This window comes from Pleurodeles waltl, chromosome 2_1 (assembly GCF_031143425.1).
Source record: "Pleurodeles waltl isolate 20211129_DDA chromosome 2_1, aPleWal1.hap1.20221129, whole genome shotgun sequence".
Classification (NCBI taxonomy): Eukaryota; Metazoa; Chordata; class Amphibia; order Caudata; family Salamandridae; genus Pleurodeles; species Pleurodeles waltl.
Genome location: NC_090438.1, coordinates 131,362,228 through 131,386,622, shown reverse-complemented (window position 1 = coordinate 131,386,622; position 24,395 = coordinate 131,362,228). Strand labels below are relative to the sequence as shown.

The window sequence follows — 24,395 nt, the reverse complement described above, 5'->3', positions numbered from 1 at the left end:
AAGAAAAAGGGGCTGGCATAAACAGGCATGTGTACTTTGTCTTTGTTAGTAGGAGAGTCTCCATGCTAATTAAAATCGCAGAGTGTGGCAATAAAAAACAAATATTTATCTGCGTGATTCATGGCTGTTTATTTACTTGTTAAACATTGTATGTCATGCTAATAGTTATTCTGTGTAGCTTGTCTATGGTTCGTTTTATGAACCATGCTCTTGAACTGTGTTCTGCCACAGTTGCTTCGATTAATAGATTTTGGGATTACTGCTACTTTTGGAGCAAATCTCTGTCTTTTGAAGGACAACGATGACAGTCATAAATTTCCAGGAGCACTCAAGTGAACTTTTTACCGCATAGAAATTTGGGCACAGTTAAATCTATTGCACATGTGCCTTGGCACATTTAATTCTGGCTTTCCATTTCTTCATGAGAAAATATTTATTCCATCGAGGACCCCCTTCCAGTATTTCCTACTAAATATTGAAACTAAGTTATTCCTGCCCTTGGGAGAGGTACATTTCCTAGCTTTTATTAAGTGAGTAATTACCTTCAAGGATTATGTAAATACCCTCAAACATATGAGTTTTTGGGTGTTTACTTAGTTTTGTAGCCACGACTGTCCCCAACTGTCCACAAAACTGCCAAACATTAAATGTGTGATTGAAGAAATTCCTTCAAACTGGTGGAACTTCCATATTCCTAAATACAATTTGTGGCAGTAAAATATCAAGATTAGTGAAATGTTTTCTTTAAAAATTCTTATTTGTCAATAGCCTTTGGACTTTGCTTTGCAAATGCATTTTTGGTGCATCCAGGTTGAATTTGGAGAATCAGGCCTCAAGTGGCCTCACAGGTCAACAATAAGACGGTCAAACATCTATCAAATAATTAAATAATTGTTCATTCATGCTGTGGCAGGTTGCAACTGACAGTGTACAGGTCAAGGTTAGCTTGAGCTATCTGAACAAGGTTAGCCTTTGTTGTCTGCCCCTGAACAGCACTTAGCAACCTGTAATTGAGTGAACTTTACACTGAAAATGCATTTGTGTTGACACTTGAACCAACCCTTCACAACCACACATATAACTGTGTAAGTGTTAGTTTTACACACTGCAGAGTGTCACTATTCATTACCGCCACATCTTTTTAGTATTTACTCTTGGGAGTGTGCCACATTTCCCCACATGTTTTTCTTTATATATTTGATATATGGTAGATCTAGCTGCAATAAGTAGAAGAGCAATTCACAAACAGTGGGACAATTTCCAAAGAGAATCGTAAATATGTACTCAGAGAAATACTATTTCTTACTGGTGCACATTTGGGGCCTGATACGAGTGTGACGTTCCTCAGACCTCCAGACTCGCAGTGGCTGTCAGAAAGCCACGGTTGCGGCGGTGTGACCGCCACATTACGAGGTTGGCGGCAGCCCCGCCAACCTACCGCCATCTCCGCTGGGATCTTCGATTCCGACAGGCTGACAGCGGGAGCAGGATGCAATCAGCCAGGGCGGTGCTGAACTCAGCTCTGCCCAGCTAATTACAACCTGGTTCTTCACCAGCCTTTTCATGGCAGTAAAACTGCCATGAAAAGGCTGGTGCAGGACAGGTGCAGGGGGCCAAAGGGGGGTAGGTTCTAGTACTGCCCTGGGCAGTGCAGCGGTCCCCCTGACCAGCACCCTCGTAATGCGCACTGTCTGCTGTGCGGACAGTGCGCATTACGAGGGTGCAGGTGCCCCATGCAGGCGGCAGCAAGCCCACCGGCTTGATTATGAGCCAGCAACTATGCTGCTGCCACTTTCCCCCTGGGCTGACGGGCGGAAACCTTGGTTTCTGCCCATCAGCCCAGCAGGAAAGCCATAACGGGGCCAGCAGGGAGGTAGACAGTAAGGTGGCAACCTCCACGTAGGAAATTCCCGTCCGCCGAAGTCATAATTGGCCCCTTATTATTTTCCCGTATTCATAAAACTCAGCATTTAGAATGACTGAAAGCTTCCTCGGTCACTGCTTTCAAGCCCTACTACTGACTGCCTCCTTTAAGGGCTGCCATTTCCTCAAAGTGGAATTAGACATAGTTTATAAATTGTGGAACAGCAGCCTGATGTGCAAATGCAAATTTTTTCTTCAGGGAGAAAGCATTTTTCCCTGTTGAGGAACCTCTTTTCCTACACCTTCACAAAGTCTGCGGAGTCATCCACTGCTGGTCCAACCCAAGGCGTACGTTACTCCGCCCCTTTGCTGGAAGAACAATATAACCATTTCCAGACAGGGAAAGGGTCAGGGAGGATTTTGTGAATACCCCCCAAAAAAACAAGTGTGTATGTATTCACAAACGTACAAGGAAAACCACGCTTTGTAACATTCACTCCTCATTCACTAAGCGGAAGGTACTACTGCGGGGTTGTCCGCAGTCTAGGCAGACAATTCCGCAGACATAAACGGATTAATGGGCTAGGAGCATTGTAAAGAACAGACTGTATTGTTTTTTTTACTATACATTTAACACACCTCTTCTAACCATACATAGCCATACACAACTGACTAATGGAAATTCATGAACCTCAAGCAAAATGTGCTTGGATTAAGAATGCACATTTGTGCCAATCCAGCAGTAAAGGTTGATAAATTAGCACTGCATTCAGAAAACCTGAGGCAGGGGAAATAAACTGGTATGCCCAGCATAGAGTGCAAAATGTCCATAAAGTGGAAAATGTAGGATTAGAATTCCCTCCCTGTTACACTGAACCACATCTCTGTTTACTGGACTTCGAGATCTGCTGCAGAAAAATGTGATCAGTGACTGTACTTTAATTCATGCTTTCACCTCATAGATTGTTTAAATGTTGCTTCATTGCATAGGGTGAGCCTCTGTTTTCTCAATTTAACCACACTTGGTTTACTCTCCACTCCCTCGAACTAAATCAATTACAGAAGGCCTTTTTTGGCTACACTTGATCTTACTTTTTTATATATACTTTACCCACGTTTTTGTGTTTTTTTTCTACACTTTCCAATTTATTTAAATATAAATGTTTAGTTACTATTTCCTCTTACCTTCTTACCACAAAATGTATGCTCTGCTATTCTTCTGATCCATTTTTCTGCAAGTGTTGACTCCTCTGGTGCTCCTCTGAATTATTAAAGTTCCTTGCCTACCCTGTTCCCTCGCACCTCTGTATATTCAAAGTTCCTCGAGTTCATGGGCATTTTCAAAACTCCTGGGGCTCCTCTGTGTTTTTTAGTTTCTCGCGACCGCCCTGCACCTGCACGTTCAAAGTTCCTTGGGTCCCTCGTTCACTTCTGTATTTAAAAAATTTCTCACGCTCTTAGCAGCCAATAGGAAGCCGGTTCGCCCTGGAAACACTACATTCAATTATTACACCAGAAGGACAGTACGCTCCAACAAGCAGCAAATACAACTTGTAACTGCTGAGATACCAACTCCAGGCATGATCTTCCGTCTCCCTGTGGACTGATCATTCACTCTTCGGTGTAGGTATAAGTCACCTGTGCGTGTGAGCGAAAGCACACAGCACATCTGTAAGATAACACATGGAATCATTAACCACTACCCTCTAGATACACAAAGAGTCTCCTAGATGTTAATGCCCCACGAGGCGTGACCTGTGGTTAATAAAGGCCAAGGAGAGGTTCTCAGATCATTGGGGAGGGAAGTATATGGTTTTACACTGGTAGAATGTTTGAAGAGAGCTGTTCCTGCACTCTTGGTTGCCACACAACCCTCCCTCCAGGTCCAGGCTCGGCTGTTCACTTGCTGTAGAGTAACAGCCCTATTTCACATCCATCCGCAGCAAGATCACAAATGCAAATGATAGTGTGAGCCGGGATGGCCATTAATAGTGAAGCAGAGGGACTTCGAACATAAGGTGCTGCTGGTAGATCAGTGAGTTCTGCAGTTTCCAGTAGAGACCAGATTACAGAAACCAAGATGTGATGCTTAATGGGCTATGAGCAACCTTAAGGGCAGACAATCCAAGACCATTAAAGAACGGGTGGTTCTATTAGGAAATCACTTTTTGTGCCTTTCTAGTGGTAATAAGTGCTATGCCAATGTCGGCAACACAGCATAACACACTGACAATTCTTTATGACACTAGATCACATCTACTTTGCCTAGAAGGTGGGATCCCCTGCAATAAAAAACGACACTGTCTGGACTTGAATTCATACGTTTGCCCTCATGGTCTACCCCCTCCTTCCATACAACAGTGCACATTATCAAATCGTTCTCTCCCCTCTCCCTACGAAGGGCAGGGTGCTCAGATCAAGGTCAATGTGAACAAAAAGCAATAAGTGAAGCCAGAGGGGCATAAAAGTGCATGGGAAGCTGTACATTGTATTCATCCATGTTAAGACTGACACTGCAAAAAGTAGTAGATACAACATTTTCTCCCTCCCCTAACACAGCCACTGCTACTCCAACACAACCCAAGCCAATGCACATTGTCTGATCCGGAACTAGACTCAATCTACAGGTATTCTTGCATGACCCATTCATTTCTCCAACATTTTACCCAGTGGCGTAACGAAACTTGAGGGGGCCCCACTGCAAAGTACCTGGAGGGGGCCCCCTGGACCCAGTCAGGGGCCTGCTGCCAGTGCACAGTTTGCTGTGGGGACCTCTGGAGCTCATGGGTCCCCTGCACTGCAAGGGCTGCAGGGCCTTTGTTATGCCACTGTTTTGACCTAACACAACCACTACAATGTCCAATACAACAACAAACCATCATACATTGCTCAATACAGAACTAGTCTGTAGTCTACAGTTACATGTACAGTCATTGCTTAACTTTGCACATTGATGAAGTATGCAAGTACACAAGGGCATGAAACATCTGAAAGCAATGCTTTAAATATACTGACCTAAAATCCAACTTCACAATTAAATAGGATTTTACATTACAATTCATTTGAATGTAACCAGCATATCTCTATCTGGTGCCAATCTAAAAGTAACACTTTCTTAAATTTAATAAGGAAACCCAGTGTTAGGTTATGTGAGAGATAGGTCTTTTAACAGTGGAAATGACTTTAGGAGTTTTTCACTATCAGGACATGTACAATTTAAGTAGAGATGCCCTACTTTTTATATACTTTGCATCCTGTCCCAGGGGTGGTGAGGACCTACCTCAGGGGTGACATATGTATTGGAAAGGAAGGTTTAGGCCTGGAAAAAAGGTTCATTTTGCCAGGTCGAAATGGCAGTTTAAAACTACACTACAGGCTGCAGTGGCAGTCCAGAGACATGTTTTGCAGTGCTACTTTAGTGGGTGGCACAATGAGTGCTGTTGTCTACTTGTAGCATTTAATTTAAAAGGCCCTGGGTACTTAGAGTACCATTTACTGGTGACTTACAAGTAAATTAAATATGCCAATTATGTGTAGACCAATGTTACCATGTTTTAAGGAGAAAGCAGAATCACTTTAGCTCTGGTTAGCATGGGTCAAGTGCAAAGAGTCCTAATACCAGCAAGAAAGAGTTCAGCCAAAACTCAGAAAGTGAAGGCAAAAGGTTTGGAGGAATATCAGATCAAGGACGTCAGGTCTGACACCTGGGTTTCCTCTTGGTAGAATGCTGTGTCAATCATTTCTTCCATTAGTACAGGACCGAGGGTTGGGCTCAATACTATGACCACCTGCAGCAGAGCCAGCTGCCTCCACTGTTCTTGCTGTCACTCTTTCCTTGCCATTGACATTAAATTATTTCAATGCTTCCTAAGTTCATCAGCTGCCTTATTGCTCACTCCCACAGCACTGATGTGGTCTCGGAAACGTCCCCATATCAACTTTTCGAGGGCCCTTCGAGCATTTTGAGCGAACCTGCCAAAGAGCTTATCACTCTCGAAAATACATTACTCCACCATCATGTTTTTCAAGTGATTCGTTCTCCAGTTTCCGTGACACAGCTTTGAACTGGTGGTTGCTGGTGGGGGCCACCGGCACTCATTTTTGGGGACTGGCACTTATTTTTCCTCATCGGATATTTCCAGAGAGCGTGAGAGTAAAAAACACATAAATGGGAAAGAAGGAAGAAGAGAAAGACCGAAAAACTGTCACCAATGGAGAAAGCAGTAAGCTGCAATAGTGAAATAAAGAGAAAGTGTGTCTGGTAGTCTATCAAAGAGGCCTGAGGTGGAATAAGCACTAGCAGTCTCCTGCAGGCTTCTGCCAGCACTTTTGGACACCGACACTCATTTTACAAACTAAGCATTGACTTTACATACCTCCTGATGCACCATTCTGGGTGTATCTGGGGGTGCAGTGAAGAGATCAGGGCCTCTGCTCCTCTTCTCTCCTCTCACACTACAACTGACCTACTTCCAGGTTTGTTGATGCCATCCATGACTGCTGGATGCGATGTTCACTATTTGCAACTTTTACCTAATTGCACAATGTGAATCTGCATTTTTGCAAATCCAAACCAGAATGAATGGGAAACCTCAGTTCAGGGTACGTTGGTACATTAAAATCTGTGAATTGTATTCTCCGAGTCATTATTTTTCACAAATTGTGATTCTAAAATTGAGATGTTTATACACTCAGACCATAGGGATTAATTAAGCAGTACCACTGCAAGACACTATTGGTGTATAAAGCTTGCTCTAGACCCAGAAAAGAGGCGATCACTGGCAAAAACGAGGGAACATCACAGCCATGCGTCATCACAGCTTGAAGCATGATCACCCTGATGGATGGTGCGTGCCTAACTATGAAATCAGTAAGAACAGAAAAGGAATGTGACATTAACTGTACCGTGCTCAGAAAAAGCTGTTGACAAATGATTTATAAAGGAGCACATTTCTTAATGATAGTTGTCGCTTAAAGCACATATGAGGTGATATTTTTAAACAGGGAACTACCTCAGTAGCTTAGGTAGATCTCACAATTTATGTAACATATATTGATAGAATCTGGGAAGAGACGTCCTGTGGATCTGCTCCTGTTGAATACTCTGAGCACTAGTGACCACCCACAATAGAGTGGGCTGGAGCTCACCTTGATGAGGGATACGAGTTTGAGAGTGTCGTGGCCTATGAGTTACTGGTTGGCAGTACCCCTGTGTCTGGGTCCTCGGTGTGCTAGGGTTTCATGCTATCTACTCGCCCTCGCAGTCTTTGAGCATCGTCGGAAACCCAGTCCCCAGCATCCTTGCTTTTCCTGTCTCATTTGTGCTTCAAGTAAAGATGCTTCTTTGCTTGCCCTTGTCCTCCTCACCTCTAATCCATTGACGTCTCCATTTCTGTGCACACAGCTATGGCAGCATCCCTGAGGCTGCCTGGCTCTCGTGTCTATTGTTTTGGTAGGAAGTACCTTGGCTTGGCATTTTATGGATATGATACTCATTGTTCAATCCTCAGACCCCTGACCCAGCAGGGCACTAGATATTTAAATACTTGTTTGGGTTCATCACCCTCATCCTTGACTCTTGCATTTCTTTCTCTTCCATTGATGTTTACTTGCATCAGCTCTGTCTTCTCACTTCGTTGTACTCTGCACTCTTGTTTTATATTACAGTGGGGTATCAGCTCACTGATATTGAACCCCCTGTCCTACAGTGAGACTGCCCACTTCCAGCCCAGATGTGGGTCAGTCCCCTGCCTGTACCCGGGGTTAGCTATTCATTGGCTACAATATTCCTGAGTTCCCGGAGACCTGCTGGGCCATCACTGCTCCCTCTTTACTCCGATGAACCCCTGTCATCCCACCATATCTTGCTTCTCCTCTTTACCTGTCCTTCTCTCTTTCTTTTATAACACCTTAGATGCCCATAGTTCATCTCTCCAATGGAGCCAGTATTATGACTGGTATGTTTCTTAATCTATTCGCTGCTATGCTTTCCCTTTCCATTCTCGTGCCTCTCTGTTTTTTCCTTTTAGATTCTAAACGAGTAAGGATATGGTTCAGGAAGGGGGCCAGAGGATGGAGCAGAGAGGGAAGGACATGATACAGGAACTGGCCCGAGTACAGATGAGCAGGAGTTGGTGTGGCATAGAGAAAGGATTGCAGTCATGAAGATGTCAGAAACATATGTGATGGGTTTTGGAGGACTATGGTGGCATGGGCTGGAGATGGGCTTGCAGGAAAGGCACAAGAGTGCAATGGTGTAATGAATGCTGGCGATGTAGGAGCTAGCAACTTATGGGACGGAGTAAAGGTGGAAAGAGGGTAGATGGCCCTGGACAGGGAAGTAATGCAGATCAAGATAGTGGGCATGATACAGACCTCGGTTGCTGTGGATGCACGATCAAGAGCCACAGAGGATGGAACAGCGGCTGCTGAAGAAGGAGAAATAATGGGCAAGACGTTAAGCGAGGAGATTAAATAATAGAGAAAAGAGGAAATTAAATAAAATTCAGTGAATGCACAAATACCCTGAGACGTCAAGGCACTGAAAGACTCATATCCTACTCAGCTGAGAATTTTTCAAACATAGATATCAGAGAAACCTAGAGACAGTCTTATTGAGAAAAAAGCCAAATTTTCAGACTTTTTCTGAAAAAAAAGATGGTTATCTAGTTCTGCAATATGGTGAGGAAATGAGTTCCAAAGTTAATCAGTGGCATAGACAAAAGACAACTGTGGATTACAGAGTTAGCACTCGGGATAGAGGAACGAGGTAGGTATATGATCAGGGTTGAATGTAGTGGAGAGGGTGCTGACAATATCTAGCATTGACTAGAGAACTGGGTTTGAAGTAGATGGAGAAAAAAGAAATGCACGGGTTGCAGGTTAGAAGCATTGACCTGAAAATGGAAGCGCAAGGGAGATTGGTGGTGAAGGACAGGAGGGATAACTGATAAAGGTAAAAGCTAAGTATAGAGGAGTAAGTGGCAATGTGTAAGGACAGCTGGTGATAGATTAAACTCTTCATTATGAAAATCCCTATAACCTGGTTACCAATGCCACCTGAATCGCTAATCCTTGGGGAGTGGGGTTACTGAGAATCACAACTTGGACCCTGAGGGACAACGTAGATTGAGAAATTCCCGGGGAATTGGTAACTCTGGTCCAGATTCCCTTGGTAGTTGCACAGTTTTCTGTATTTTTTCCTGTAGATATGGAGCAACATTACAGATCTGTGGCGTTACCACAAATCTCGTAATTTTGATGGGGCCATAAATTATTTGACAAGCCCCATTGGAAATAAAAGGGCACTCGTAACGTGATCCTAACAGGTGTGTGAATTATGGTACTGATGATGGTCTGCATGATTTCTATTGCAGGGAGGTAACGGAAAAGCAAGTGCAGTAGGATCGAGAGGGGGATGGCAATGAAGGATTAACATGGCATGAACAGGGCTAGCGATGAAACGCAGAGCAAGGGTGGTATGAAAGAGAGGGCTGGTGATGAAACATAGAGTAAGGATGGTAGGAAACTGAAGGACTATGCAAATGAGGGAGTATGGAATAGAGGACCAGTGCAGAAGAAAGAAAGTTATTGATAGTAAAATAAAAATAGAGGGTGAGTAAAATGACCCAATGGAGATGGGATTGCACAAATAGAGAGGAAAGTGGTTGTATAAGATCAAGGAAGAAACTTTAGAAGGAGGAATAATGGCAGTGATGAAATTTTAAACCTTCACAATCTTGGCTGCACCGGGATCAAAGACTTCGTATGGACCATGATGCACAGAACAGACAGACGTTAAATCCCTGGTTCCACAGATTAGTCTTACTTTTTAGGTCTCGGCTAGATAGCGCTGTCTCTTTGAGACATGTTGTATATATGTTGTGGGCTTACAGCTCACCCATAGGATTCTCATTTCCTGCTCCATCGTCGTTCTCCTATTCTTTGTCCCCATTTGTACATGGAATACATTTGTCATGCCTCTTGCTGTGTTTAGACCTGTCTGACAGCAGGGACCAAGTACTATATAAATACACTGGTCGCCATTTTAACATCTGTCCAGGGACTACTTTATTCTTTCTTTAAGAGCAGTCCTCAGTAGCGCGCACGTTTTCACTAGCTCCAAGGGACATGGCAGTAAAAAGGGCTCTAAGTCATGTTCTTATCTTGTCACATTATCAGAGGTCGCAGCAATCATCTCAAGTCTTCAATGGACTTGCCCGTCTCTCTCACGGCTACGGATAAAACTAAATGCAATGGGGAAAAAATCACTCAGGACTGTACGTGGACACCCCTCTCCCCATTTCTCATCTGTCTCTTTAGCTAGGTAGCTGGCCAAACTGTACTACAGAAGCTGGCACAGCATAGCCGGGGTGTACCTACTGTGATGCATGTGTCTCTAGGGGCTCTTCTCCTCACGGGTCGCTCCTGCAGGTAACACGGATGCCTGCAGGTAAAATATCCGACTCTGTTTCTCCACTTCCGGGGATTTTTCAGTGGCTGTTTCATTTAATATTTATTTTCTGTCCCTCCAGCATCCACCACAACACTGGGGCAAACCCTCAAGAGTGTGCACAGAACACTACTGGACAAGAGAATTGCCCGTCTTCTCCTTTTATTCGTTAGCTCCAGAGTCATTAAGAACAGAATATGCGATGAGCCCACCCTCCGTATGCTAGTACCAGTCATGTACTCCCCGTCAGTAAAACCCAACATCGACAATCTGCCAAAAAAAAAGTAATTTCTCAGAGTGCTGGGAGTAGAGGAGAACATCAGAGATTGGTGAAGAACAAACAGCAATATACAGATTATCACCATGAAAATTCAGGAAGAACTGTGATGGTGTCTCTGGAGCAACACGATTCTACATGTAGAATGAAATGTCACACAAAAAGACGCACTATGTGGACTACCACATTTGTGGCCCATAACATGTACCATGGCGAACTTGCCTTGCTCATGCTAATGATTGACGCAATTTTAAATATTTATGTAACATTGCAGATACGGACTGCAGCACAACAACTGACCTACAAACACAATTAAATAAATCTACTTAACTAAATTTACTGATTTGCATACAACTTTACAGCTTTCACTGTTTGACCAAAAGCGGCCATCACATCTCTGCCTGTTCAAAGATGGCCATCTCAGCAGACTCTTCATTTCTAGACTCTCCACTATGTCCATTAAAAGAGAGCAGCGCACACCATGTACTGCTCGGAGGTGAACCTAAGAAAAAAACTAAGACTTCTAGGACGCTTTGTTGACAGGCTCTCTGACAGTGTAGTGTAGGACGGAAATCTGAACGTGGGTGATCGTGGATTGTTTTTTATGATGCACATTATGTAGCCATATGTATGGTAATAAGAAAGACTACTTAGATGTTTGTGGCAAGTGTGGTTACTACCTTCTGGCCAGTCATATTCTTTCCATCTGCAAACAACGATGACAAAGTTCTAAGTTTTTTGAATGACTTTCCAAGGTATTTACTTATTTTGTCCCGTGGTCCTCTATACTTCCCAGCACATTCCTGCTAGTTACATGCCATTGATTTAGTCTATGTGAAGTGCTTTAAGAGGAATTTGTAATGGGGCTAGGGAGATATATTGGTCTGAGAGCGTTGATAGTCACTGCTGCCTTCTCGAGCTACACACTTAACAAATATCCACAGGAAAATATAAATATCTTCCCAGACAAACAGTTTGTTGTATAACATTTGACATCAGTCATAGCAAGTCCTAAGAAAGAAGGCACTTAAGAGCACCCACCTGCCCCATTGCCAGCAATATTCAGAAAGCTGGGGTGGCAAAATTGGTATCTGGTACTATTTTCACCCCTATTTGTTGGGACACTAGTCTTGGTAAAAACAATTGTGCAAAGTGGGGGAAGCTCAGGGAGCATTTAGGACAGCGATGTAAAGGAGCTTATAGACAAGGATATAAATGATAGCCAAATAGGCTAGGAAGGAAGCCATATTTGTTCAGCGGGAGCAGGAATTGTCATAATCTTTTGAACTACACACAGTCCTACATGACAAACTACTAATTACTAGTTGTTTCTAGAGAATTGTACTTTGGTGGCCTCATGCATAGCAGGTGAGAGAATTCAATGAGGCAGAAAGAAAACTATACATCATTGAACATGTCTAATATTGCTGCAAAAGAGAGATGCGAGCTGTAGCCTAAAGGGCTAATGCAGGCAGGTGGGAGAAAGTTGGAGAAAGAGTCCAATAAATGGGCAAAGACACAAAATTAGACCCCACACCACATAGGTCCACTTCAAAACACACAATACCACTCCACATAATTCCACTCTATAACACGCAATCCCACTACACATAATTCAACTACAATAGATACCACATAATGACTATGCACATAGTTCCACTACGTATAACACCACTCAACACCACACAATTCCATGCCACACAATTTCACAACAAACAATGCCAATCCAATCCACATAATTCCACTTCACACCACATACATCCAATCCATTCCATAACACAGCTAAAAGACATTAACATTAAAAACGCTTATAGCTCTCGGATTGCCAAGACCTACTGGCTTTGTCAATGCTTGTTTTATATTCTGAACACTTTAACACACCTTCAGCAAACTGGAAAACAAAGTAACCTTTGATGATGCCTTCTGGAACTCTACCTCACCTCATCTGATAACATACATCCGCGTTTCAATCTCATCTGGATTAATGTCCAATTAATGTGCACAGTCCTCCTCTTTGCAAGAATGGGATTACAGCACAGTAAATGGGTAATAAATCCAAATATTCAGACTTCAATGTAGTTCACTTTTATGTGCCTTTTTATAAGGCAAGGGGTCTATGTCTGGTAATGAGTTTTGGTACGCTTAACACAAATCTAAGGTTTGCTTGATTTTGGCGTTACTGAGTAAAGGAAATAAATGTTTATAAAGACGTTCTTTTTCTTTCCTGTCTGTATCCCTTCTCATCACTCTACTCCTTCAGTGCACTTTCATTGCCAATAATATCGTAAATTCCGCAGTTCATCTCGGTTTGCTTTGAGTTCCTCTCCTGTTTTCGTGGTGTTGGTGGTTGTGATGGGGGAAGTCTCTACCTTTTAGCAATAGAATGATTGAAAACTTGGAGGTTCGAGCTCACATCATGCCAAACAAATCAGTCCCAGCAGAGTGCAGCTTTAACCCCAGGGCCTTACACACAATGAGGTTTCCCTAAGTGCCGATTTACTCACAGTGCTTTACAGACAATAAATTCACCCAAGACTGTTGATCAAAACTCAGCGCCTACAGGATGGTCACATTCCTGAACAGTTTAGATTTAATATCATACCCTTCCAATCAGATTTCTCTGCAGTGCAGTCATTGTGGCATCCTCCCAGACAATGAAAACCCGCTCGAGAGCATCACATGCATCTGTTACCCAAGGCAGTAAGCAAGACAGGAGCCTAAACGGGGGCGGCTTCTCCATTAGGGTGGAGGAGAGTCACCCCGCCAGCAGCAGCAGCTGCAAAACCTTTACAAGAAAACAATAATAAACCTGGTTTATTATTGTTTTCTTGTAAAGGGGTGGGGCATTGGGGTAGCAAGCACTGAGGGGAGGGCACAGAGCACTCCACTCACTGCACATGTATTTTTGGCCGCCCATCTCGGGCCGGCCCAACACACATGCGCAGTAGGCTCTTGGAGAGAGCCTGCATAGGCTCCCAGTCTGTCTGGGGGCTCCCAGCCAATCCTAATGCTGCTTTGAGAAGCGTCAGGATTGGCCGCAGCGCAGGTTGGGAGCCTGTGCCTGCAGCCTGGCGCGACGAGGGACAGAGGAGCGGGCAACGGGGGAGGTAAGTTTTACTTTAATTATTATTCTTTTTTTATTAAATGCTCGCCTGCCTCCCCACCGCACCCCGCACCTGTTCCGCCCCTTCAGACAGCAGAGAGCCGCTACTGTTTAAATGGACCTCAAACACTCCCTCGAATCTTAAAATCAACTCAATAATCTAATTATTTGTTCTTCCGTCTCACAACATAGAGGCTCATCTTCCAAATTCAAGTTTGTCCAAAAAACATAAATGCTTGTAATAATTCCACAGGCCTCTCCCACCATGGCTGTGTGAACGGACTTCACCTAGGCCCTGTTGCGTTCCTATGACTCGAGCGCAAGCAAGACACAGTTGCCAGACTCCTGCTACAAGTCAGCATAAAATACCAAAGAAACACTGCTGGTGTGCATGGATCATTGAATCACCGTCAGAGCGCTCTGAAACAGCTCAGAGCGCAATCCACAAAACGGGGCCAAAACTTCCTGAACATAAATACTAGTCAGATAACACCTGGTACAACCTTTAGAGTCTCATTTAGAACTCGGCGGATGGGTTACTCCGTCACAACTGTGACGGACAACCCGTTCGCCTAAATCTAAATCCCATGATGTCCTATGGGATTTAGATTTCAGCGGACAGGATATCTGTCACAGTTGTGACGGAGTAACCCATCCGAGGAGTTCTAAATCAGGCCCTGAGTCTTAGATTTTGGACAGCTGCTGTTGGCCTCATCTCCCACATGAACCTCCCAGGCAGAAGGACTTTTTGCACAAGACACAAAACACTGGAAAGGCCTCAAATACACATATCTAACCATCACTGTTGCTCCACTAAATACAGCAGCACTAGAGAGGGGCTTGGGCTCCCCCTACATGTTGGGAGTCAGGAGTACATGTTTTGATTGGGCAGAAGTGCTTTGCTTTTCCACAAAAAAGTGATTGCCTTCCACAGCTGTGATTTAGTTCATTTATCCAGCTGCCTAAGCTTAAATTTTCAGGAGCACACTCATGCCTTCAGAATGTATGATAATTTATGGGTTTTTTTTTCTGGTAGCAGCACAGATAGGATGAGGGCAGCCATTACCTTATATGGAGTTTTAAGTCTGGCTTGACACTGCAACTGTAACGTGACCTTTTAACATACACCAATATTAGTCCGCAGTTCTTTGCTTCCAGACAAATAGATATCTATTCTCATGCTATTTACTTTTAATGCCTCACATTACCATACATTCCTTTAAAGCCAGACCTATGTGATTTACCAATGCTTGTTTCATCAGCAATAGGCTGAAAGCCTGAAGGGGCATTGACGAAATTGAACAACACTTTTTAAGAAGAGGTTCCCACGTAACCCTCGAGGACTGAGCAGTAACAAGCAAAGCTAGACCTTTAATCCACCGCACATTGTTTCCCTAGGTTCTGTTAGGCCTTTGTATGTTCTTTTTGTTGGATTTGCATCATAAAAGCAGAATAAGAACAGAAAGTCCCACGGATGAAAGTGATTATACACAGATGGGCGGCTCTAATTTACAAACACTGTTAAAGTACATTATGTTTCCTACAATAAGTAATCTAGTCTAAATGAATCACAACAGATCATCAACTGTATTCAGCACTTCACTCCCAGTTAAAATCAGGTCCAATTCACCTTTTGTTCAAAGTTCTCTGAACAACTTTGCGACTTTATAAAATAGCAGCGTTTTAGGCTTTCCTCGCATTTGCGAGAAAACGGCGACTTTTGTGACAAATTTCCAGAGACCAATGCTGCTGTGTGTGAATTAAAACAATCTTAAGGAAGGCGACCTGCAGAAGAGATATGCACACATTTTCCACCCCCAGTTGTCTGATTAGAGTAAAAACTATCTTGAAATGCAGTGAAAATGATCAAATAAGGTGCAGAAATGTGCAGAGGGCGAACCTAAATCGGGAAAATAAGAAACTGATGTGTCTGTCAAATCTATACATTGCGTGTAGAAGCTGGACAAATAAAAGAAAATTCACAAAAAGGCAAAAATCATTGCATAGTTACGCCCCTGCCTTGCAAGTAATTGATCCTACCACTTAACACAACGTTTCATGAATATGTATCAGCACCCTCTGTTAGGATAAATATTTTGTCTGTTTTCTTATGAAAACACTATTATGACAATTTCTATTTTCCCAATCCTCTAAATTATCAGAGCGTTTGTTTTCATTACAAACGTCTTGGGTGGTGACCAAGAATCCTAAAGCGTTAGGTCCTCTTGGAGGAAGAAACAGCTGTCCAGACTGACAAGCACAGCCTAAACAACTGGGTACACGAGGCAGGGCGATGCAGATGTCAGTGGTATCAGCCCATTCTGCATTACTGCTAGCGTTTTCGGGAGCTGAGGAAAGGCAACGTTAGAGCGCCATCTATTGGTACTACCAAAATAATGGAAAAATGCCATAAAGTTGGCATTTTTTTACTGTATGGGAGCACATCAGCTGGCAAAATTCCAATTTGCTAGGAGAGTTAAACATCTTGCGCAGTTCTTATATGAACTAGTGAGGTGCAATTTTGTACTGAGATTTGCACCAACCAACCAACTTAAAAATGACAATTTTTCCAACTGGTCTGGCCCTTGATATTTGTTTTCCCAAAACAAAATCAAGGCTGACTTTTTAAACAATATGAGGAACATGGCATTTAAAAAATAAACTTTGATACAGAGCACTAGAGGTGGCGTAGCGAGAACACAGCTAGAACGTTGTGTTGAAAAAGGCCACACGGGCACTTCACAGTGTTAGGGCTTTTTTTTTTTTTTTAAATCTATGCATTTCTGCCCGTAGACGAAAACACGGAAGGAGGATGTTACAGACACTTTAGCAAGGTGCCAGCTTCCTTGTTGAACGGAATACAAATGGGGCCAGCATTCCTCATTCTCAAGTTTCAGGAGGATGGCTTTGGCAACAAGGGATAAAGTTTCCAGAAGTATTGGAAATATTATAAAGCTCATTACTGGACATGTAATATATTCGGATCATATTCCAAGGAAACACAAGACATTTTCCTTAGAAAGTTTTTTTTTTTGCTAAACAATTTCCGTGTTCATATTTTTAAAGACTAGGCAGGAAAAAAAGAACAGATTGTTTTTCACTGACATCATTAAATCAAACGGCAACGTGGAGAGGGTAGGCAGACCCACTTTAAAAGAAGTGACATTTTAAGCTGTGAAATACATTTATGGAATAAAAAGGTCATGTAATCAGCAGAAAGAACTCCAGGAGAAGGCGTCAAGGAGAATGCGGTGCCTCCCAGCACTGACATCTGCTGAAGTTGCCCATCCATCACAGCCCTTCTCCACTCAGACAGGCCTGAGAAGGAGCCCTCAGTTCTACATCGTTTCACTGAATGCCCAGGTAGTTGAAGACCACCAGCAACTGCCCCTTTTCTCTCACTAACACTGGCGTCTGTAGAGGGGGACAGATGGGGCCCTTTAAATTTGTCTTAGAACCCTCTTCTGCCACACCTCCACAGCTGGTAACACGTACATAAGTACGTGTGTGTGTCTTTACAAATATATATATATATATATATATATATATATATATATAATACACACACACATACATAAATGCAAAGTCATATCTAAACATTTTACTCATGCACATGTTTAGAATTATACACACACACTTTCCACAATCACCTTTTGCAGGAAAGAGGACTGACCAGTATCATCTGCAGCACAATATGTGCCCCACAAAATCTCTTTTAGATATGCCACTGCTCTTCTCACCCACTTCTTCCCCACACTCCTCCCTGCTGCACCCTACTCATGGTGGAAGCACAAACCTCCTCAGACCCTCTTGGAAAGGAGATCCAAAGCCAGTGGCGGCTGCCATCGGGACAAAGTGGCGGGCGGGGGCCACAAACAAAAAGACAACAAAACTAGGAATTCATTTTTTAAAAAAAAAAAAAATCTTATCCCACTGCTGCTCTTCTGCTCTCGCTGCAGGCTACCAGGGACAGGCTTCCAGCCTACCCTGTGGCAAATCCTAACTTTGCTCTCATGCTGCTGTCAGCATGAGAGCAGCGTTAGGATTGGCCTGAGCACCCTGGCTTTGCGCTGCCAGGCAGACTGTGAGCCTGTGCCTGCTGTCTCCAACATGGCAACACCCATGGCCCTGCCCAGTCAAAACCAAAATGATAATAAACATTGTTTAATATCATTTTTATTTTTCAATTTGCAGCAGCTGCTATTGGCGAAGATCCTCCACCATAGCGGAGGAGCCGCCGCTCTCCAGAGGTGGTCGCGAGATGATGAGGGCTCAGATGGTGACTGGTGTGGGAGGATAAGATGGGGACTCTAAAGAGGAGGGAACTTGGGACATGGGTGCTGATGCTGGACACGTGGAGGGGGGGCGCCAGTGCTGGGCTGAGGTGGTAAGAGAAAGGGAAACAGACACAGTTTGTCACAGTGTTGGGCAGGGAACCCAGGAGATATGTCTGCACTGTAATGCTCTGTGAGTGTTTTGCGGTGGGAACATAATAATCAACGCCTGGAAACCCTGCTTTGCACTTAATGCTCGACCTTCAGCGCATGCACTTTGGACTGATTACGCAGAAACAAAGGTTTTACATTTATTAGCGCATAAAACGTAGTGCTGCAATAATCAAGTGTGACTTTAACCGAACTAATAAAGATTGTATGGGGACAAATGTGCCCTCAGAGTAGTTCGCCAACATTTATAAGCGTGCTTTATATAACGTGATGTATTAGAATTGTACTAATCTGACATAACCGTAAACGTGTGCCATGATTTGCTTGTTTGAAATGTTTTAACTTAGCATAACTTTAGTGGAGGCTTCGGCCTAGTTGCCTTGTCTCACGGTTTAGATGCTCGTATTTTTCTAATGTGCTAATAAAACGTGTATTCTTGCTTGAAGCTGTACTTTTCCAGTGAGATCGGTTCACATGCTTATCTTTAAGGTTTCGTGCCAGCCTGGCATCTTCTTCTTTGCTCCAAGGTCAATCTGCAGGTGCAGACAATGGAAGCTCTGAAAGTGAATTAATTGGTGAAATATGTTGCAACTTACGTTCCCGACTCCAAGGATAATGTAGGCCTAGGTAGAAGCTTGTAAATTGTTGTTTTTGATTGGACAATTTGAAGCCAACCTATGAACCCTCCAATGGAAGACCCTACTGGATTTGAACTGTTGATTATTTAAACCTGGTGCACAAGAAGAAAGCAGCCATTACCCATTGCACCCATTGAGGACATTAGACATTGCAGACATTATGGCCCATCTTGCCGACCTCGTCATTTTGCCATCTTCTACGATGCCAATTGATGTTCGACGCCATTTTGAATGAGACTTTGATGCTTTCTCTAATCGAGAGAAAGAGACTTTAAGAAATTCTCACCCTAGAGACTTTAACTTTGATTCGTCCCTTTGCATAAAGTAGTAGTTTTGTCCTTTTATCTTGCCGCTGTGAGGCAATTGCCCCGTCCACCCTGCCCCTTTACCCCCGTCCCATGCTGATCAACCGGTACCTGTGAGACGAAGACTTCTTTGAATGCTGATTGAATTTGGTAAATATGAAAGGATAAAATGTACAATTGCATTGTGTTTTCTTTTTAGGTAACCAACTGCTGATTTTTGATATGAGCCCTAGTTAGGAGTTTTTCCAAATTAATGTTGCTAAATTGTTTTTTTGCATAAAGTCCCACATGCAGATGCTAATTTGATGTTAGATGAGGATTCATTTGTTGCACGATGCAATTTGAGACCTTGTTATGCTGACTAATGTATGCAATTAGCCTATTACAGATTATCATTTTAGTGGTTTGCGTTGCTATCATCGAATGCATTGTTATTCAAATGCTGCATAGATTGCATCTTTTCGCCGTTATGGACAGCTATTAATGTTCATTTACATATATCATTTGGTGTTGAGACACATTTATATCGTGCTAGCTTTGTTAATATAGGGAAATAAATTCATTAATTTTGAATAAACTGGAGTGGTTATTCATGGCCGAAAGGTCATGGTTCGCCGAAATGTTTTCTGGATTAATTGTGAAGTGTTATGTTGATCAGGGCATTGCTTATGTTCGTTATTGATTATTGATTTGATTAAATTGATTACTCTCGGGTGAAGAGAGCCCCACTTGGTCAAAAGATTCATCGACCCAAGAGCGTCCAGATACAGGTAATTTATTAGGACGGAACGCTCTATCAGGACTTTCTGAGGTATGTTTCTTCAATTAGGCAATGGGAACAGGAAATCTTAGCATATCACTTCCTCAGTGGAGTGTCTGCCCTTGCTCAGACTTGAGATCACCAACAATGTTTATGTTAGGGTTATCACCTATCAAGCCCTCCTGTAAAAATCATCCCCAGAATAACAGGACCCCCCGCAAGCCAACATCTAATCCAGGCTTCCTATGTACCAAAGAAACACGCAGCGACCATTCCCTCCTGTTTCTGTGCCTGGCTCCCTTCAAATGAATCCATCTAGAATCAACAAGCTTATTTTTTCCGAATTCTATGTAAAATCCGCCCCTTTGCGGTCTGAACTCATCAGTGCCACTGAGAGGTTTTTAATTACCGCGTGGTTATAAAGCATCTGCCAGAGGGGTTTCTTGCTTACTCCAGCGCCCACTGCCCACAGGCCTCTGCACACGTCCCTCTTACTACTTCCGATGTTCTTCTAACACCCCGAAAAAGGATATCACCCCCTCCTTCTCTCAGATCCACAGAGGCCTGCGCTCTCTCTCCCACAAGAAGCTCAAACCCTGGATGGTATTTACTTCTTTGTAAAGACGTTTTCTGTCTTTTTACACCATTCCCCAACCAGCATTGCATACATTACCCTTTCCTGACATTAGGCGCCAGGCTGCTCCAGGGTGGAAGGCATGTTAGTACATTTATATCAATCTTTCCTACATAGGAGTAAGATTTTGGAGTAAGGTAATGCTTGTTATTTGGTTCAAGAAGAACCTGGCCTGGCAGTTCAGCCTGGAATGTTCCTATTGGAGAAGGGCCAAGACCTGATTTGCATATGAGGGAGGTGACATGGTGTGCAAAATAACAATGGAGTGGGATGCGGCCCGAGTGGTTACCAATGGCTGAGATTTATTCGGGCATTCAATCTATCACTTTTCTTGTATACTTCAGCAGGGCCACTGTAGTCAGGGTTCAAGGTGCCTCCTACGCCCGCAACCTCCTTCTATCTCTAGGGGAAGAGTGTGGTAGACATTCAAGCATAGGTGTATGTCTGACGTCCTAATGCAGTTTGGTTAACCAGAGCATCAAATACATTTATTCTGCAGTAAACCAGTGCATCAAAAGCATTCATCCTGCAGTAAACCAGTGCATCAAACACAGTCATTGTCTAGCAAACCAATGCATCAAATACATTCACCCTGCAGTAAATCAGAGCAACAAATACATTAATCCGGCAGTAAACCTGTGCATTAAATACATTCATCCTGCAGTAAGCCAGAGCATTAAACACATTCACCCTGCAGAAAATCAAGACATCAACCATTCATCCTGCAGTTAACACTGATTCAAATACATCCATCCTGCCATACACCAGTGCACCAAATACATTAATTCTGCAATACAGCAGTGCATCAGGCACATTCATTGTGCAGCGAAAAAACACCTTGGACACATTCCTCCTGCAGTAAACCAATGCATCAAACACACTCATCCTGCAGTAGCCCAGCGCATCAAAAATATTCATCCTGCAGTAAACAAGTGCATCAAACACACATCCTGCAGTAAACCAGCGCATCAAAAACATTCATTCTGCAGTAAACCAGCAAATCAAACACATTTATCTTGCAGTAAACCAGCACATCAAAAACATTCATTCTGCTGTAAACCCAGGCATCAAACACTTTTATCCTGTAGTAAACCGGGGCATCAAACACATTTATTTTTCAGTAAACCTGCGCGTCAAACACATTCATCCTGCAGTAAACCAGAGCATCAAACACACTTATTCTGCAGTAAACCAGCGTGTGAACCAGTGCATCAAAAACATTCATCCTGCAGTAAACCAGTGCATCCAACACATTCATCCTGCAGTAAACCAGTGTATCAAACACATTCGTTGCCCAGCAAACCAATGCATCAAACACATTTATTCTGCAGTAAACCAGTGCATGAAATACATTAATCGTGCAGTAAACCAGAGCATCAAACACATTCATCCTACAGTAAATCAATGCATCAAACATTCATCCTGCAGTAAACACTGCATCAAATACACCCATCCTGCAGTAAACCAGTGCATCAAATACATTCATTCTGTAGTACAGAAGTGCATTAAGCACATTTATTGTGCAGTGAAAAAACGCCTTGGACGAATTCCTCCTGCAGTAAACCAGTACATCAAAAAAGTCATCCTGGAGTAAACCAGCGCATCAAACACATTCCTCCTGCAGTAAACCAGTACATCAAAAAAGTCATCCTGGAGTAAACCAGCGCATCAAATATATTCATCCTGCAGTAAACCTGTGCATGAAATACATTAATCGTGCAGTAAACCAGAGCATCAAACACATTCATCCTACAGTAAATCAGTGCATCAAACATTCATCCTGCAGTAAACACTGCATCAAATACATCCATCCTGCAGTAAACCAGTGCATCAAACACATTCATTCTGTAGTACAGAAGTGCATCAAGCACATTTATTGTGCAGTGAAAAAACGCCTTGGACGAATTCCTCCTGCAGTAAACCAGTACATCAAAAAAGTCATCCTGGAGTAAACCAGCGCATCAAACACATTCATCCTGCAGTAAACCAGCGCATCAAACCCATTCATTCTGCAGTAAACCAGTGCATCAAACACATTCTTCCTGCAGTAAACCAGTGCATCAAACACATTTATTGTCCAGTAAACCAGTGCATTAAACAAGTTCACACTGCAGTGAACCAGTGCATCAACCACATTTATCCTGCAGTAAACATGTGCGGCAAACCCAATAATTGTGGAATGAAACAACACCTTGGAAAAATTCCTCCTGCAATAAACCAGTCCATCAAACAAGTTCACACTGCAGTGCACCAGTGCATCAAACACATTCATCCTGTAGTAAACCAGTGCATCAAATACATTCATTCTGCAGTAAAGCAGTGCATCAAGCACATTAATTGTGGAGGGCAACAACACCTTGGAAAATGTCATCCTGCAGTAAACCAGTGCATCAATCAAGTTCACACTGTTCACAAGTTCACACAGAACCAGTCCATCAAACAAAGTCCTTCTGCAGTAAACCAGTGCATCAAATACATTCATCCTACAGTAAACCAGTGCCTCAAACACAATTATTGTCCAGAAAACCAGTGCATTAAACTTATTTATTCTGCAGTAACCAGGATATCACATACATGCATTCTGCAGTAAACCAGTGAATTAAGCACATTAATTGTGGAGGGAAACACCTTGTACAAATTCCTCCTGCAGTAAACCAGTGCATCAAACAAATTCACAATGCAGTAAACCAGTGCATCAAACACATTTATACTGCAGTAAACAAGTGCATCAAACCAATTCATTGTGCAGTGAAACAACACCCTAGACACATTCCTCCTGCAGTAAACCAGTGCATCAAACACATTGATCCTTTAATAAACCAGTGCATCAAGCTCATTAATTCATTGTGCAGTGAAAAACGCGTTGGACAAATTCCTCCTGCTGTAAACCAGTACATCAAACACATTTATTGTCAAGTAAACCAGTGCATCAAACACATTTATTCTGCAGTAAACTAGTGCATCAAATACATTAATCATGCAGTAAACCAGAGCATCAAACACATTCATCCTGCAGTAAATCAGTGCATCAAACATTCATCCTGCAGTAAACAGTGCATCAAATACATTCATCCTGCAGTAAACCAGTGCATCAAATACATTCATTCTGCAGTACAGAAGTGCATCAAGCACATTTATTGTGCGGTGAAAAAACGCCTTGGACAAATTCCTCCTGCAGTAAACCAGTATATCAAAAAAATCCTCCTGCAGTAAACAAGTGCATCAAAAAAATCATCCTGCAGTAAACCAGTGCATCAAGCACATTAATTGTGGAATTCAACTACACTTTGGAAACATTTCTCCTGCAGTAAACCAGTGCATCAAACCCATTAATTGTGGAATGAAACAACACCCTAGACACATTCCTCCTGCAGTTTACCAGTGCATCAAATACATTCATCCTGCACTAAACCAGTGCATCAAATACATTCATCCTGCAGTAAACCAGTGCATTAAATACACTTATCCAATAGTAAACCAGAGCATCAAACACATTCATTTTGCAGTGAAACAACAAATTCCTCCTGCATTAAACAAGTGCATCCAAACCCATCCTGAAGTAAACCAGTGCATCAAACACATTTATCCTGCAGTAAACCAGTGCATCAAACATATTAATTGTGCAGTGAAACATTGCCATAAAAACATCCCTCCTGCAGTAAACCAGTGCAAACACATTCATCTGCAGTAAAAAAAGAAGTGCATCAAGTGCATTCAATGTGACAGGAAACAAGACCCTAGACACATTCCTCTTGCAGTAAGCCAGTGCATCAAACACATTCATCCTGCAGTAAACTAGTGCATCCATCACATTCATTGTGCAGTGAAACAACACCCTGAACACATTCCTCTAACAGTAAACAATTGTATCAAACATATTTATTGTGTAGTGAAACAATATCCTGTACACATTCTTCC

The 24,395-nt window shown here is 42.8% G+C and overlaps 1 protein-coding gene across 3 annotated transcripts in view; it reads right to left on the bottom strand.

Moving 5' to 3' along the window:
- Nucleotides 1-24,395, bottom strand: part of LOC138262001 (synaptotagmin-like protein 2) — a 482,740-nt gene that overhangs the window by 352,410 nt on the left and 105,935 nt on the right. The window contains exon 1 of one of the 3 annotated variants that reach the window (XM_069211658.1): nt 3,049-3,437. The exons of the other annotated variants lie outside the window; for them this stretch is intronic. The gene's annotated coding sequence lies outside the window, so the exon portion shown is untranslated. Of the gene's footprint in view, nt 1-3,048; nt 3,438-24,395 lie in introns of those variants that run through there. 3 annotated transcript variants of the gene reach the window in all.